At 43.0% G+C, this 14,910-nt stretch overlaps 1 non-coding gene across 1 annotated transcript; it reads left to right on the forward strand.

Moving 5' to 3' along the window:
- Positions 1-730: 730 nt before the first annotated feature.
- Positions 731-837, forward strand: LOC141603130 (small nucleolar RNA R71). The gene has a single exon (XR_012525026.1). It is a non-coding gene; the product is annotated as a small nucleolar RNA R71 (small nucleolar RNA).
- The last annotated feature ends 14,073 nt before the right edge of the window (positions 838-14,910 follow it).

Consider the following 14,910-nt stretch of genomic DNA (forward strand, 5'->3'; position numbering starts at 1 on the left):
TATGGTGATGTCTTTTGCTTGGCTATCTTTTTGCTTTTGAGTGAAAAATTCTTGTTGATTCTTTTGCATTTGGAGGACCTCTTTTTTAACATCAAAACCTTGGTCATTTTGTTGATTGTATGGAGTTTGATTTTGGTAACCTTGGTTTTGGTTGTAAAAGGGTCTTTGATTTTGGTTTCTCATTGGAGGTGGGGTGTATGTTGGTTGAGGGTTTTGAACATTTCGGCTTTTGTATGAGAGATTTGGATGGAATTTGGTGTTTTCATTGTAATAGTTGGAATAAGGGGTACCACTCTTATATGCTTGAAAAGCATTCACTTGCTCACTTGTTCCCCTACATTCACTTTGGTCATGTCCCAAAGTTCCACAATTCTCACATATTCCACTTGGAATTGATGAATATGCCACCATGGCATTAACATGTTGGTTTGGTGATTTTGAGGCTTCTTCAAGTTTAGCCATGGCCTTCTCAAACTTCAAGTTGATGGTATCAATATGAGCACTAAGTTGAGCACCCAATTGAGTAATAGAGTCCACTTCATGTTTTCCTCCTCTAGTAGCCTTGCGAGGTCTACTATATTGTGAGTTATGGACCGCCATTTCCTTAATCTTGTTCAAAGTTTGATTATCGTCAACTTCGGTGAACATACCATTTGATCCCATGTTGAGAATTTTTCGGGAGTCTTCATAAAGACCATTCCAAAATTGTTGTACCAAGAACCACTCGCTAAGTCCATGATGAGGACATGAGCGACAAGTTCCTTTGAATCGCTCCCAAGCTTCATACAAAGATTCTTCGTCCCTTTGCTTAAAACCCGTGATTTGAGCTCTTAGCATGTTAGTCTTCTCCGGAGGGCAGAACTTTTTGTTGAAAGCAAGAGCCAACTTCTTCCAAGAGTCGATTCCAAGAGTAGCCTTATCAAGGCTTTTTAACTATTGTTTCGCGGTACCAATTAGAGAAAAAAGAAATAAGACCCAACGAATTTGGTTTTGAGTCACTCCGGTTTGTGAAATTGCATCACAATAATCACAAAAAGTCTCCATGTGAGAATGAGGGTCTTCACTAGGCATCCCCCCAAATTGGCTTCTTTCGACTAATTGGATAAATGCGGATTTTGCAATGAAATTTTTGGTCAAGTGTTGTGGTGTGGGAGTACCATTGGGTAGGTTCTCCTCGGTTGGTACGGAATGTGATGAAAACTTAGGCATTATAGGTTGATTTTGTGTTGGGTTCTCCTCACCTTCTCTTGCAAAAGGATTGATGAACTCAATAGTATTTGGTTTAATATCTACAACTCTGCCAATACCTCTCAAAGTATATCTAGCAAGTCTTTTATTGGTTGTCAAAGTTCTCTCAATTTCGTGATCAATGGGTAACAAGTTACCTTGTGATCTTCTAGACATGCAAAATATCAAACAACTCGAAAACAATTAGAAAAAACTTTGAGGAGTTTTACTTCCCCAAGGCAAAGAAAGACACAAGTAATAACTATCAAAGAAAATCAAATCAAGTTAACACCGTCCCCGGCAACGGCGCCATTTTTGGTCGGACTATATTTTTTGGTTACTTGTCGTTATGAGCACCTAGACCAAAACAATATTTATAACTTCACAAACTACTCTACTATTAGTAAAGAGGTAAGTAAAGGTCAGATCCCAAGGGACAGGTATTGATGTAGGATTTTTGATTGCAGGTAGTGGTGTCTAAGGGTGTCACAATTTGGGTTGAGATAAGAAGATCACTAAACTAAATAACAATTTAAATGAACAAGCAAGATGATTAAGATGAGATTTAAACAATTGATTAAAAGCACTAGGGTGTCATGGGTTCTTAGGGGATTCATGGGATTTGATCATACAAACATGTTTTCAACTCAAGCAATTATTGTTGTGATGGGATGGAGTTAGTATATATCTTTCAATCCCTAGGAAGGTTTGGGTCCCGGAGCCGATTCGATTAGATTTTACAACACCTACAAGTCGACTTAATCCTCCCTATCCAACAATATGCATGGTCTAGTCTTGTCTTCACTTTGATGCTTGGTCATTAGAATCAATCAATTTAGCTCCATTTTTGCCATTAAAATGCAAGGTTTGCACTCCTCTCCAACCAAGGAAATAAAACCTCAAAGAATATACAAAACAAAGGACTAAAGATAGCAAATGAGCCAATTATGCACTATAAAACATAGGAACGAGGCTAATTCGGGGACTAAATATGCTCAAATATTGGTCACATCAACATCCCCTCCCGTGGCGGGTTCCACGAAGGGCGAACTAGGGCGTGAATCCACTCCCGCAAGTGACTCCACCACAACCATCACAACATCATCATAACCACCATAACACCACCACACCGGCCAACACTCCGATGATCAGGAGACAACAATCATACACAGTACAATTACAACATCTCAAATTAATTAAGAACAACTGGGTAGGAAAACCCTACCTTTTCGCAATCCGCTATGCTTCAATCAATCATACAATATGAATAACAAATACCACATCGTCACCTAAAATAATTATAATCAACAATCCCCAAATTAACCCAAAACAACAATTAGGGCAAAACCCTAAAGACAACCTATTAACTGATTACAAAGCACCAGAGACTCACCAACGAAATCGAGATAAAAGATGAAAGTGTATACTTGCGATCGACCAATTAGCCTTGAGAGTGATTAGGGTGATTATAGAGAGAGATTAAAGTCGTTAGGTTTTGGTAAAAATGATTTAGAAACTGTAAACATAATTTATATAATCTCTAATCACCTTAACCAAACCACGAAAAATAACACCCGTCAGACCGGATACTCGGTCGAGTATAGAGTATACTCAGCCGAGTACCCTCCACTCGGTCGAGTATTCCACATACTCGGCCGAGTATTCCTGGGCAGTAGCCAACCCAGGATACACGACACCCTTTACTCGATCGAGTAGGCCACACTCGGCCGAGTACCAGCTTAGGAAAACCGTAGTATTACACATCAAGTATACCATGTATACTTAACATGGAAGCTTTGTGATGTTTGTTGTTTGTGCTTGACTCGGTTTGACTCGTTGTTGGAGTCGGGATTTGAATTTTGAGTCGATTTTTTATCCGGTTTCGATTTTGACTATAGTTAGTGTCATTGCAACCCCGTCGTCGTACATAACACACTCTATATAATTTTGAAAAGTTTTGAAAATGTTTTGTTTTCGAAATCATTTTAAGTTTTCCGACGTATAGTTATACAAACTGTCGAATAAATGTAGCGATTCCTAAGCATGTTGTTGTCCGATAATCATCGGGTGTTTGTTGGGGATTCAATACATACTGGGTATCTACAGAGCTTCCACTTTTATTGAGGCTTGGACGGGGCGAAAGTCAAAGTATAGGCCCCAGGTCAATCGAAGATTACAACCCAGAGACCTAAGCGACGTCGAGGCGGCTCGAAAGAATTCGGGCCAAGGACCTGCCTTCGGGAAGGGCGACACCAAGGCGACTCGAGGATATGAGTCAAGGACCTACCGTCGGGAACAGTTTAGAGTCTATCGATTGTCCGTGTGGATCATTTAAAGTCCGTTAGACTACATACAGAGGCTCGCCAGCCATGTGGCAGGCACGTTTTGAGGCTTGCCAGTCGTGTCAAAGGTACCTTTTGAGGCTCGCCAGTCATGTTGAAGGTACGTTTTGAGGCTCGCCAGCCGTGTTTGAGGTTGAATGATCGACTGTGGGAAATAGCCACGTTGGACGGGCTTATTTCAAGAGGTTGTTGAGTCAGTGGGCTCCGTGGGGAGATCTCTGATATCCTACTGGGGAATTCCGGTGTTTATATTGGATGTTTGTGGCGCCGGAAAGAGATAGGCTTTTGTAGTTTGAGCCTGGCTCCTGTGGACAGCGGTCTCTATTATCGTTATTCGTAATTTCGAACTTCTAAGAGAGGTAACGGTTTTTACTGTCGTTGTTCGGAGTTTGTAGAAATAGCGAATGTGAACTCCGCCATTTGCTGTTTGGAAGATAACGGTTTTTAATTCCGTCCTCTTCTAATTCGAGGTTTGTGAGAAATAGTGAATTTGAACTTCACTACTTGGTTTTTGTTTGAAGGGGACGGTTTTTAATTCCGTCGTTTGAATTTGTGGGGAAATAACGAATTTTGAATTTCGCTATTTCGTTTGTTTTTTTTTCTTTTCGAAAAGTGTCGGTTTTTAATTCCGTCATTGAAGTTGTGGGGAAATAACGAATTTTGAATTCCGCTAATTCGTTTGTTTTTTTGAAAAATGGCGGTTTTTAATTCCGTTTTTTGAAATTTGTGAAAATAGGAAATTTGAATTTCACTATTTTGTATCTTGTTTGAAAATGACGGTATTTAATACCGTCGTTGAATTTGTGGAAATAGCGAATTCGAATATCACCATTTCGTTTTTTTTTTTAAAGTGACTGTTTTTAATCTGTCGCTTGAACATTATGAAAATAGCGAATTTGAATTTCACTATTTTGTATTTTGTCTGAAAATGACGGTTTTTAATTCCGTCGTTTAGATTTTGTGAAAATAGCGAATTTGAATTTCACTATTTTGTATTTTTTCTGAAAATGACGGTTTTTAATTCCGTCGTTTGGATTTTGTGAAAATAGGGAATTCGAATTTCACTATTTCGTTTGTTTTTTTTGAAAAGTGATGTTTTTTATCGCTTGAAATTTCTTCTTGTGTTGATGGTTTTGGACGAGTGTTTTGGGCTAAAGCCCAAAACTCGCCAGAAAAGACAAAGACATGCCAAAGAGGCGCGAGCCTTTTGGCGATACAAGGGGCTTCCCCTTTTTTCTGTAAAAAGACGCGAGGAAGGCTTGCTCCTCATTCACTTCGTCTTCTCCATCAAAACCCATGATAATCAACCAAAAATTGCCATTTTTTATGGCTTTCCTTGCTTGTTTTTGTGCTACAAACATCATGTCATCTCAAGGTATGTAAATCCTCTTAAATCCATTTGAATTTGTTTGCCTTTTTGTTAATTGAATTAGGGCAAAACCCTAACCCCATTGAAATTGATTTGGGCGTTTTTGTTTGTCCCATTTTCGAGTGAAATTGATGCTTGCATTAGGTTAGGAACCTGTTTAGGAGTATAGGAGTGCTTTTAGTTTGCATTTTGGTCCCCATTCCCGCTCCCTAAGAGCAAAAATGTGAATGAGATAAAAAATCATCTCATTTCATAATGTTGTGTTCGTTTGCTTGATTTGTGTGCCCCACTAGGTTGAATTAAAGTCGGGGAAGGCCGTCTTTGTCATGTTGGACCTTCGTTGGGCATTGAGGGACAAAATTTTCAATTTTTGCCTTTGTCAAACAATCTTATGCTGACAAAATAAGCATCTGTTTGGGCTCAAACTGAGCCATTTTGCTTTGAAATGGACCTTAACGGTTGTTTAGGTCACTTTGAGACGTGATCAAATCACGTTGTATTGTTGTGGTTGTAATTTGAATTTTTGACCTGCTTGTGCTCAAATTGGCGTAAAATTGCCTTTTTCGAGCTGTGAAATGCCCAATCGTGTCGGGAATTTTTTGTTGCATATTTTGATGGGCCTTGTGTGGGTCCAAGGCGTTGGCTTGTTTTCGTCTTTTCTTGTTGTTTTGACTCGTCTTTTGCTTGAAAAGAAGGGCGAGTCATTTTTTTGTGCGTTTTTTTGTGAAATGTTTTGCTGGATAGGTTTGGGCGGGTTTGCCCTTGCGTTTCTTTTGCATTTGTAAGTGATTTTTGTTTTTGGATTTTGTCCATTTTGTGTCGTCGTAATGCCAAAATTTTGGCCGAGGGAGCCGTAGGGGCTCGGGAGGAGTCCGTCATTGGGACTACTCGAGCTGGGGAAGCCACAGGGGCTCGGAAGGAATCTGTTGTTGGGACTGCTTGTGATGGGAGGACTCGGACGGGGTCCAAGGCTGGCACCTCTGGGAGGAGGGTCATTACCTGGAGAAGAGGTCCCCGGGTCTCCAGACAGAAGCTCGAGAAGGTCGTGCGGGTTGTCGAGAGGGGTCCTCGCTGTACCGTGCAGTCTAGAGATGCGAAGAGGAGGATAGTAGAGACGGAGGAGGAGGACACCTTTGTCCGTGGTTGGGAGGCTAGACGGGTCCAGGCTCCTCGAGGGTTGAACCTGCAGGAGGCGCCTGCTTGGGCTGAGGGCTTTGACGGCAACCATTTGTTGTTGCGGCTTGACACTCACATCTCTTACTATGCGCACGAGGGCCTGGTGAGTTTGCTGCTTTATTGAGCTTTTGTTGTTTTTGTTATTCCAGACCTGAATAGGTGTTCTGACTTTATTTGATTCCCGATTTCAGGAGATTGCTACCATGAAGACTTTCTTAGGCTTCTCGACTTGCATGGGTTTCTACGATGTTCTCCGGGCCGGTTCAAGGGCATTGATAGAGAGGTCAGCCATAGGGTCGTTAGTTGCTGCTTGGCGCGAGATTCACGGAGATTCGATTAGATCGAACTTGTGTTTGATTCGTGCCATGTTGGACCGCTAATGGGACACGACGTCGTCATTCCACATGGAGTTTGGGGAGGTCGGCATCACTTTGGACGACTTCGCCATGATATTGGGCCTTCCTTGTGGCGAGATATCGGTTCAGTTTCCGGAGATGCCGAATAGAATGTCTTATGCCGTGATCACGGGCTTGATCGGCGATGTTTTGCCTACGTCAACCGACATCACTCCATTCTTGATACCGAACTCCTATGTGAGGGACCACTTCAAGGTGAGGGTGACTGGTTTTGTTCCGGAGCCGTTGGCAAGTCCGGAGGCTGACACGCAGGAGGCGCGGTTGTGGTTTTGGTATTTCTTGGGTACCACGTACTTTGGCGACAAGGGTGAGCGCTTGTCGACCAAAGTACTTCCCTTGCTTGCCGACCTAGATTCCCTGGGTCGGTATGACTGGGTGACGCCAGCTCTGGCCCGGTTTACCCGTTAATTGCACGCTGCAGTTCGTCCGGAGACAATGGAGGATAGGAGTTCCCCCGCTTTGGTTGGTCCCAGCCTCATCTTGGAGGTTAGAGAGATTTTGTTGTTCTTTGATTTTTGATTGATGATTTTTTTGTTTTGATAATTTTTGAAAATTAGCTGATTTGTTGTTGTTGTGTTTTGTGTTACAGGCTTGGTTGTTTGCTTACTTTCCCCTTTGCGCCCGAAGACGGTGGGTGATGTGCCTTCTATTGGAGTAATTGTCCTCAACAATAGTGCGATCACATGATTAAACATCATAATTAAATCTCATAATAAGAATACGTAAGGGTTGATTCATTATATAGGCAACTGATCAACATTAATCAGTAATGATTGGCTAACTAGAGTTTGACATTACCGTCGTTTGACGGTGGTGATCAGTTGATCCATTAAGGTCACACCTATAGGACAATTCCCTTAATAGATAAGTTGATTAATTGTATGTCGATACAAGTTAATCAATTCCTTAAATTTGAATAATTCATTTGTGAGTGAGAATATTTATGTCTTATTGTAATTTGATTAAATAAGATTTATTTTCGTAATTAAAAGATTTTATTACTAAAATTCCACCGCTACCAAACGGGCCCCCCCCCCTTTCCTACTTAGAGAATTGGTTCTCTATTTTTTCATTCATATAATTTTCTATCATTCTTATCATCTCCTCCCACTTCTCTCTAAAATAGTTTTAGATGATATTAAATTGTTCATCCATATTCTAATATTACAACATAATATTACTAGTATAGTAATATAAATATAATTAGAATTATTAAGGATACCTTATATATTAATCTAGTTAATTAGTATATAAGTTTTAAGGGTTTTGTCTTGGGTGCAATTTTTAAGGAGTATCTCTACACTTGAGGTTAGAGGATCATCCATTATTATTAAGCTCAAGAACAAGTGAAGGTAGGAGACCTTACTTGTGCCCGAAAATTCAAACCATATAAAATGTAAGAAATGTGATTTTCTCCTTATTTTTGTTCATTTTGTTATGCATGCAACTAGATCCACTAGTATATAAATCATGGGTAATTTATAAAATGGTTAGATGAGTCTAATAAGGGTATATGAACCTAACACCTTCGATTTACCTGGCCGTGAAGGGTTGGACGGTGGCTCGAAAGAAGTCCACCAAGTCAACTTACGAGGACTGCAGGCGTCGGGTGAAGGCCCTCCGGCTTAGTGACGTGAGTCTATGTTTCTTATCTCTTTTGTTTTGTAAAAAGGTAGAGATAAGATGACTAGGTAGCTGTAACACCCCCTCATACCAAGGTGCCTTACCAGGACCACCCTGCCATGAAAGTGCGTTACCATCTCGGTTTCCCGAGGTTAGTATATACCAAAGCGTCTGAATTGAGCATTATTATTAAAGTAATGTGAAATGCAAAGTTTACAAGATCCAAAACCAAATACTGTCTAACGAAATACAACTTCAAAGTCTTAACATTAAAAGAAAACTCGCTAAGACTCAGACGGTGATGCTATGACTCGTGGTGGCAAATCTCCCAAGATAATCCCCAAGCTCTCACTAGCAAAACCTGTCAAGCCTGCTCACCATCCCCGAATGGATCACCGCAAATTCCACAAACAACAACGGGGTCAGTATTATGCAACTAACAAGACAAACAAATGCAATAATCGTCTGATCATCACCAACTCCCAATCACCCGAGCTCACATAGTAACCGACTACACACCAAAGTGTGTAGCCCTGCCAGATTACCCATCGCAACAGGTAATCCTCGCCGCCAGTGGGTGACCGCAGCCGATCCCACCTAGTCCAGCTCCTCAACGAGCGACAACGATCCCTGTCCCTTAATGTGCACATCCCCTCCCGTGGCGGGTTCCACGGAGGGCGAACTAGGGTGTGAAGCCACTCCCGCAAGTGACTCCACCACAATCACAATCACATGACATCACAGTCATCTCAATCCCCTCACACCAACACTGTCACAAAAACCTTCATTCTACGATGATCAATAGACGACGATAATTACAACAACAAGTCATGTAAAGCACAGTAAACTGAGTAGGGAAACCCTACCTTAGCAATAAACAGCAGTATGCAACACGAACAATCAAAAAGGCTCCTCTACGAAGTCTTCTCCTATACAATGATCATGCAACACGATTACACTTTATACAATTCCCAAAATCTTCTTCTCATATAAATGTACACTAACTCACAACAGTACAAATAATCATGAAGATAGAACTTACCAACAGTGCAACGAGAACTTATACGCAAGAACCACGACGATTATCCACACAATGACGCTACGAAATGCTTAAGAAAAGGATTAGGGAATGATTTGGGTGTGATTAGGTTAACGTAGAAATGATAAAGCTTTTGAAATGATTTAAGAAACTGACGCGGTTGTATAAAATACCCTAAACATTCCCTAATCAAACCGTCGAAATAACACTCCGCCAAACCGGACACTCGGTCGAGTAAGTGCATACTCGGCCGAGTGTCCAATACTCGGTCGAGTATTCACTATACTCGGCCGAGTATTCCTCGGCAGAACCAAAATAACACGCACCCAGAGCACTACTCGGCCGAGTAGGCTCTACTCGGTCGAGTAGTCACCAAGGAGAATCCGTAGTGTTACAATCTTTCCCCCTAAAAAGAACTTCGTCCCAAAGTTCACACTCTACTACACAAGCAAGCACAACACTACGTCACAAGACTATAATAATTACATGAGACAACTCCAAGGAACTATACAAGCATCACAACAAGTTACCCCAAACTCATCTCCCGACTCGAAACAAACAAAGAAAAACAAAACAAAACACCATCGCGACCATCTCCTACCCCTCTAAAAAGACAACGGTTACGTCCCCATAACCAAACATACCTGATCAAAAAGGTTAGGAAAACGTTCTCGCATAGCTTCCTCAGGTTCCCATGTGGCTTCCTCCACATTATGATTAGACCAAAGGACCTTGAGTAAGACCGTCTCACCATTCCGGGTCTTACGAACCTTGCGATCAAGAATCTCCTTAGGAATCTCGTTATAGGACAAGGATTCATCAAGTTCGATGTTCTCCATCTCGAGGATATGCGACGGATCACTCACATACTTCCGGAGTTGAGATACATGAAAAACATTGTGCACTCTATCCAAAGCTGGTGGTAAAGCTAACCTGTAGGCTACCTCGCCAACACGGTCCAAAATTTCATAAGGACCTATAAACTTTTGGCTTAGCTTACCCTTTTCCCAAACCTCATAACACCTCGCATGGGTGACACTTTCAAAAGAACCTTGTCACCTACGGCAAACTCAATGTCCCTGCGGTGTAAGTCGGCGTAGCTCTTCTGGCGATCTTGAGCTGCTCTCATCTTTTGGCGAATCAACTGGATTTGCTCAACCTTATCTTGAACCAATTGTGGCCCTAAAACCACTGCCTCGGAACTATCATCCCAACAAACTGGACTTCGGCATTTTCGGCCATACAAAGCTTCAAAAGGTGCCATCCCAATGCTTGTATGATAACTATTATTGTATGAAAACTCGATTAAATCAAGTCTGTCTTCCCAACTTCCCCCAAAGTCCATAACACATGCCCTTAGCATGTCTTCTAAGGTCTTGATGGTCCGTTCTATCTGACCATCGGTTGCCGGATGAAAAGTTGTACTCATTTTCAACGTTGTACCCATCAACTCTTGCAGTTCTTGCCAAAACTTTGATATGAACCTCGCATCACGATCAGAAACGATATCTTTCGGGATACCATGTAACCGCACCACATGCTTTCAGAACCCAATGCCACCGGTGCATCTTAGACCAAGTATCCTTCATGGGAACGAAATGGGCCGACTTGGTCAACCGATCCACAATCACCCAAATCATGTTGTTACCTTGTTGTGACCTAGGTAACCCCACAATAAAGTCCATGGAGATCGACTCCCACTTCCACTCGGGCACTGTCAAAGACTGAATCTTACCTTGGGGTCTCCTTTGTTCACCTTTGACCCTTTGGCAGGTCAAACATCTAGCCACAAACTCAGCTACATCCTTCTTTATGTTCGGCCACCAAAAAGTCTTCTTAAGGTCTCTGTAAAGCTTGTCACCACCCGGGTGAACTGAATAAGGAGTGGAATGAGCCTCTGACAAGATCATTCTCCTTAACTCGCATCGTCAGAACACACCATCTCCCATCAAAACGAACACTCCCATCCGGATGTATAGAGAACCCGGAAGTCGCTCCACTCTCTACCTTAGACTTCCACTCCTGAATCTTAGGATCAAGCTCTTGCTTACTTTTGATGTTTTCATACAACTCTGGCTCGATCGTCAAATCCCCGATGGTATTCCCTTCTCGAATCATAAAGATCCCCAAGCTAGACATCTCATCTCTCAACTTCAGCAAGGACATAGCTGTACATAGCGAATGAACTCTCTTCCTACTCAATGCATCTGCGACCACATTAGCTTTACCCTCGTGATAGATGATCTCCATATCATAATCTCCAATCAGCTCCATCCACCGCCCCGTCGCATGTTAAGCTCCTTCGAGTGTAGATATACTTTAGACTCTTATGATCGATAACACCTTAAAAGTTGCGCCATAAAGGTAGTGCCTCCAAATCTTAAGAGCGAACACAATCGCACCCTGACTCCGGATCATGAGTAGGGTAGTACTCCTCATATTGCTTCAATCGCCTTGAAGCATAAGCTATCACTCTCCCTCCCTGCATCAAGACACAACCAAGACCGTTCTTTGAAGCGTCGGTATAGACCTCAAAGTTCTCACAACCCTCTGGCAAGGCTAGGATAGGAGCTGTGGTCAAGCGTTCCTTTAAGGTCTGAAACACCGTTTCACAACTCTCATCCCAAACGAATCTAACTTCCTTCCTCATCAAGGATGTCATAGGCCGCGCTATGGTAGAGAAATCTTTCACAAATCTCCTGTAGTAGCCGGCAAGGCCTAAGAAACTCCGAATCTCAAGAACATTCTTTGGCGATTCCCACTTGGTAACGGCCTCAATCTTACTAGGATCCACAGATACCCCCTTCTTAGATATTACATGGCCCAGAAAAGCCACTTCCTCTAACCAGAACTCACACTTGGATAACTTGGCATAGAGCTGATTTTCTCTCAAAGTCTGCAGAACTATCCTCAAGTGCTCTTCGTGCTCTTCCTTAGTCTTAGAATAAACTAGGATATCGTCGATGAAAACAACCACAAACCTATCCAAAAACGGTGTGAAGATCCGGTTCATCAAATCTATAAAAGCTGCTGGCGCATTGGTCAACCCAAAAGGCATCACCACGTACTCGTAGTGACCATAACGAGATCGGAATGCTGTTTTAGGAATATCCTCATCTGCTATCCTCAGCTGATGATACCCCGACCTCAGATCAATCTTAGAGAACACACCCGCTCCACTTAGCTGATCGAACAAATCATCAATCCTCGGCAACGGATACTTATTCTTCACTGTGACCCGATTGAGCTCTCTGTAATCAATGCACAGCCTCATACTCCCATCTTTCTTCTTTACAAAAAGAACTGGAGCTCCCCACGGCGACACACTAGGCCTGATATAACCCTTGCCTAACAACTCATGTATCTGCTTCTTCAACTCAGCCAACTCTTTAGGTGCCATACGATAAGGTGCTTTAGATATAGGACTCGTTCCCGGCTTAAGCTCCACGCTGAAATCGACATCCCTCTTGGGAGGCAAACTCGGTATTTCCTCAGGAAAGACATCTTCGAATTCTTTCACCACAGAAATTTCAGAAGCTGTCGGCGGCTCTACTCGATGATCTCTCACATGACAAAGAATTAAGGGACACTTCTTCCTTAAGCATGACTTTAAGGTCATAACTGCTATAAACCTACACTTAGGCTTTACCACAAACCCTCTATAGGATACCCTAACACCCTTGGGACCCTTTAAAGATACTCTCTTTTGTCTAAAATCTATCCTGGCATCATACTTACCTAGCCAATCCATCCCGACAATCACCTCAAACCCATCCTTAGGAAACTCTAACAGGTCTACTGGTAAATCTACCCCTCCAATCACCATAGATATACCCTTATATAACCTGAGACACGACACAGACTCCCCCGAGGGTATGAACACATCATCCTTTACAATCTCAAACTTTCCCAAACCCATAGACACAGCATGACTTTTAGACACAAAAGAATGTGTAGCCCCGGAATCAAACAAAACAAAGGACGGTACATTATTAACAAGAAAGGTACCGGTAACTACATGAGCATCATCTTGTGCCTCCTGCTTGTCCATCATGAAGAGCTTTCCACTGTTTTTCTGTCCTCCACCCTGAACTGAAGCGTTGGAGGTACTTGGCTTAGCTGCCGAATCCTGGGTGACGCTGTTATTCTGGCGCTGGTAAGATCCACCACCACCGCGGTTGTAACCGCCCTGGTTACCCTGTCCACCTCTGTTGCCCCATGAACCTCCCGGTCGGTTGCTAGCAAAACTCTGAGTCGGCCCCTGAGAGAAATTTCCTGATCGAGCTCCTGAACCATTGCCGGGCTTGTAGCTCGTGCATTCCCGCCTTTTGTGGCCTATCCCACCACAGTTGAAGCACGTAAGGTTGGTGTTGTCACTTATAGCCCGACCTCCATTCTTTCCCCAGCCACGAGAACCTCCAGAGAAACCGGCTCCACTAGAAAAAGCCTTAGCATGGTTGAAATTCCCTTTCTTGTTGGTTGGCTGATTGTTGTTCCCGCTATCAGCCTTCCTCTTTTCTGTAGCAGTCCTCTCCTCGATCTCCCTTGAGAGATCCACCATTCTCTCAGCTTGACCCGCTCTCAAATACACTTCTTTGAGGTCAGTAGCAACCCCAGCCGGCATACGACTCACGATCTTAGCAGACAAACCCCTGTCAAAACGGAGAGCCAAACCTCTTTGCCCGAGCTGCATATCTTCCACATAACGAGATAGCTCCAAAAAACCGATGATAGTAATCGTGTATTTGTCATCATCTCCTCGGACATGGTGAAAGAATCAAAGTCGGATCTCATCTTGTGTCGGATATGCTCGGACAAACCGCTCTCTCATAGCACTCTTCAACCTGCATAACGGAATAGCCCCTTCCGCCTGGTAGTAAGCTCTAGCATCATCCTTGACGTTCTGCCACCAAACTGCAGCTTCTCCTCTTAGGTAGTACACTACCTGCTCCACAATCATATCCTCGGGGCACTTAACCATTTCCATGAGAGCTTCAATCTCACGGTGCCACTTCTCGAGCAGCTTTGGTTCACCTACCCCGTCATAGGTGGCAGGGTGGAAACGAGCAATGTTGATGCTAAGCTGGGTTGCATCCATCACCTTCTCGTTCCCTTTTCCCACATTTTTGAGAGCTTCAAGGAGAGCCTCTTGTTGCTCAATCATGCGAGCAACCTCATCAAGAGTCATCTCTGAAGCTTGGATCTGCGCGGGAGTTCTTTTGGGCGGCATTTTGAGCTGATAAGAATGAAAGAAACGTAAACACATGCTCAAAATTTAACACTGTTCCGCCATAAGAACACTCGGCCGAGTATACATCATACTCGGTCGAGTAAAGCTAACTCGGTCGAGTACCCTCCCAGATACTCGGTCGAGTATCGACTCCAGAGACAAACGTCAAAACACAAAAACAACACTCGGTCGAGTGTAACAACACTCGGCCGAGTGAACGCTACTCGGTCGAGTATACACTCATACTCGGTCGAGTTATCACAAACAGTAGCAACTGCTACTTTCCATCAAACAACACTCGGTCGAGCTATCGGCTACTCGGCCGAGTACTCCATACTCGGTCGTGTACCTGCCCTGCTCGGCCGAGTTACGCTATAAACAGGTTTACAGATTACGATTCCCCTATCATGCTCACTATTCCCGCAGCAAATAAGTATGGACTTAAAAACCATGTTATAATCACGTCAGCATGCAATGCATATATCAAA

This window comes from Silene latifolia, chromosome 9 (assembly GCF_048544455.1).
Source record: "Silene latifolia isolate original U9 population chromosome 9, ASM4854445v1, whole genome shotgun sequence".
Taxonomy (NCBI): Eukaryota; Viridiplantae; Streptophyta; class Magnoliopsida; order Caryophyllales; family Caryophyllaceae; genus Silene; species Silene latifolia.